This window comes from Vombatus ursinus, unplaced genomic scaffold (genome assembly GCF_900497805.2).
Source record: "Vombatus ursinus unplaced genomic scaffold, bare-nosed wombat genome assembly UNPS02009573.1, whole genome shotgun sequence".
In the NCBI taxonomy this organism is placed as follows: Eukaryota; Metazoa; Chordata; class Mammalia; order Diprotodontia; family Vombatidae; genus Vombatus; species Vombatus ursinus.
The window spans coordinates 3,455,554-3,459,208 of record NW_020949351.1 but is presented as its reverse complement, the minus strand read 5'-3'; the positions used below and the strand labels follow the sequence as shown (position 1 = coordinate 3,459,208).

The window sequence follows — 3,655 nt, the reverse complement described above, 5'->3', positions numbered from 1 at the left end:
CACATGTGCCAGGGCAGCCCTGGGTGGGCAGGTGTACTCCAGCAGCCAGGCCTCCATGTGCTTCAGTGAAGCCCCATGAAAACGCAAAAATCCCCAATTGACCTCAGGACATGCCAGACATTACCACTAGGACCCCAGTTCAGCACCAGGTATGCTGCCAGATCCTTACAGCCTCCAGCTGCCAACACCTGAGGCCTCATCACATAAAGCCAGTGAGCACAGCCCCAAGCTCCAGCACAAGAAGCTTGGAACAGTACCTGCTGAGCCCCAGAAGTGGAGCTCAACTTTAAAAGCTAGGAAATAGGCAAAAAAAGATGAGCAAAAAGCAAAAACAAACACTGACCATAGACAGTTTCTATGGGGAAAAGGAAGATCAAAACCCAAACTCAGAAGAGGACAACATTGTTAATATACCCACAACCAAAACCTCAAAGGGGAATATGAATTGGCATTAAGGCCAAAAAGTCTTCTTGGAAGAGCTCAAGAAGAATTTTAAAAGTCAAAGAAGAGAGGTAGAAGAAAAATTGGGAAAGGAAATGAGAGGTATGCAAGACAGAATCACTAGCATGGAAAAGGAAGGACAAAAATTGATTGTAGAATACAATTCCTTCAAAAATACAATTGTCAAATGGAAAAAAAAGGTACACTGAAGAAAAACAATTCCTAAAAAAGTAAAATGACCAAATGGAAAAGGAGGCACAAAAACTCACTGAAGAGAACTCCTTAAAAAGTAGAACTGGATAAATGGAAAAGGAGGTACAAAAACTAGCTGAAGAAAACAATTCATTTAAAATTAGAACTGGGCAAGTGGAAGCTAATGATTCTAAAAGACATCAAGAATTAGTCAAACAACATAAAAAGAATGAAAATCAAGAAGAAAACATAAAATACCTCATTGAAAAAACAACTGATCTAGAAAATAGATTCAGGAGAGATAATTTAAGAATTATTGATCGCCCTGAAAGCCATGACTTAAAAAAAAATTTAAAAAACAGCCTGGACAAAATGTTTCAAGAAATTATCGACTGGTCTAGCTGAGCCCATCGCCATGGAGCAGGGAGCACCCAAGCTGACGCCGGGGCTCCTGGCCGAGCGCCTGGGGGGCCTCGCCGCAGACCTGGTGGTAGCGGGGGATGAGGAAACGGCTGGGATTGGATGAGGAGCTGAGGGCTGCCTCGCAGGTTCTCGGGATGCCACGATGACAGGAGGTAGTTTTTGGTCGAAGAAAATTGAAATTACTGTTTCAGAAGCAGAAAAAAGGACTGGAAGAAATGCCATGAACATTCAAGAAACTTACACAGCTTACCTCATTGAGACAAGATCAGTTGAACCAAGTGATGGCCAGAGTGTTCTTACAGACTCTTTGGAGACGGTATAGCGAGTTTGAATTATTGAGAAACTATTCGCTAGTTTACTATCCACATATTGTTGTCCCACCTCTGCCTGAAAAGAGGGCAGAATTGGTTTGGCATAAACTCTCCGCAGACAACATAGATCCTGATTTTGTGGAAAGACAAAGAATTGGTTTGGAAAACTTTCTTTTAAGAGTGGCTTCCCATTCTGTCCTTTCTGAAGACAAAATTTTCTACTTGTTTTTAACACAGGAAAATAACTGGAAGGAGATAGTGAATGAAACAATTCCAGCTAAAGGCAGGCTCCAGGTTAAAAGCTCTTAATGCAACATTCAGAGTAAAAAACCCAGACAAGAGATTTACTGATCTAAAACACTACGGTGATGAACTACAATCTGTCATCTCCCACCTTCTTCGAGTCAGAGCCAGAGTGGCAGACCCATTCTATGGTGTCTATAAAGTTCATGAAAATTATGGCAGAGTTTTCAGTGAATGGAGTGCCATAGAAAAAGAAATGGGAGATGGACTACAGAGTGCAAGACGTCATATGAGTGTATATGCAATTTCTATTGATGATATTTTAGAAGAAGAGGAGCATTATGCAGATCAGCTGAAGGAATATCTTTTCTATGCAGAAGCATTAAGAGTGGTTTGTAGGAAACATGAACTAATGCAGTATGACTTGGAGATGGCTGCTCAGGATCTGGCATCCAAAAAGCAACAGTGCGAAGAGCTCGCAACAGGGACTGTGAAGACATTCTCCCTGAAAGGAATGACTAGTAAGCTGTTCGGACAAGAAACTCCAGAGCAAAGAGAAGCCAGAATAAAGGTGATAGAGGAACAAATAAATGAAGAACAACTGAAGTCTAAAAATCTGGAAGGCAGAAAATTTGTGAAAGCTGCTTGGGCAGATATTGAATGCTTCAAAGAGCAAAAGAACCATGATTTAAAGAAGGCTCTCATAAGCTATGCAGTTATGCAAATTAGTATGTGCAAAAAGGGAATTCAAGTGTGGACCAATGCTAAGGAATGCTTCAGCAAGATGTAATCCTGTAAAAATGAATTCCTCTTCAATCAAGTGCCCCAGAACAGAAGCACAAGTACATAACGGAGACTTAAGTTGCTACCTGATATACACAAAAATTTACAATTGAATCATTTGAGCAAATACAATGTTCTTTATGCTGATTGTAGTCGTTAGAATAGCACAAAAAGGAGATGTTTTAATGAAGATTAACATTGAAATTAAGACCTTACGGTGATCCCCCCAAGGTCATTTGTTATTGTTTGAGAGGATTCTGAACTAGTAAAAGTCCCATTTTTAGGTCATGTTTATATGTCCTTTCAGCCCATGCTCTCTCTATAAATGTGTAAAATGATTTAGAGAGTTTTTACTTAAGATTATATTCTTGAGGTTTACCCAGAAAAGATGGCCAAGTGGAAACTCACCAGAGTGCTGTGGTGGTGATTTTTACTTGCCTTATAGTTGAGCTATTTGCTTTGACAAAAGCTCAGCAGAAACTTAGTGTGAAATCTAAGCTATTCCACCCATACTTCCTCAGCACCCCTGTGAGAAATGTATGCATACAATAGAAAATGCCTTCAACTTTGTGCTTCACCAGAATTTTGATATTGGACAAAAATTTTATACTGCCAGCAAAGAAGACAACTCTTTAAATGAGTAGTAGAGTCCATTGTCTTGGATTGGTAGAAAGCCTTTTAATTGAATATGTTAAATATAATAAGGAAGTTTCCAAATCATTTTTTCAAACCTGAGTAATGAGCCTAAATTAACTTGGTTTAGCTCTTGACGCATGATGTTTCAGGGTGTAAGATGTAACATTTCAGTGTATAAGATATATATGTCAACAATATATGTGATATCTTCATTATTAACATCCTTCTTTTATATTGCTTGGCTGTAATTTTGTAAAGAAAAATGAATAAATTATACTGATTTTTTTTGTTTGGTTTTCATGATACAGTATGTTCAAAAGCCAGGCATCTTTATTTTTTGCTAGCTTTGCAGAATCTTAAATGTGAACTTGCTGTTTCTAATTATATAAAATAAGAATAATCTACTATTAGTTAGCATTTGACTTTTTCACATGTTGAAAATGTTGCAAAATATTGTGAAATTGCCAGACTTAATAAGAGAAAGAAGCATTGTGCTAATTTTCATATGAGATGTATTAATGTAACAAAATATTAACACCTCATTTCCTTTACCTTGTAATATGTTCCTTAGATTTCATTCTCCTCCACCTTGTGGCCCCTTCCTTCACTCCTCCCCAGCTACTGGT

At 38.4% G+C, this 3,655-nt stretch overlaps 1 pseudogene; it reads left to right on the top strand.

Moving 5' to 3' along the window:
* Window positions 1-1,048: 1,048 nt before the first annotated feature.
* On the top strand, window positions 1,049-2,443 carry LOC114036071 (annotated as a pseudogene).
* The last annotated feature ends 1,212 nt before the right edge of the window (window positions 2,444-3,655 follow it).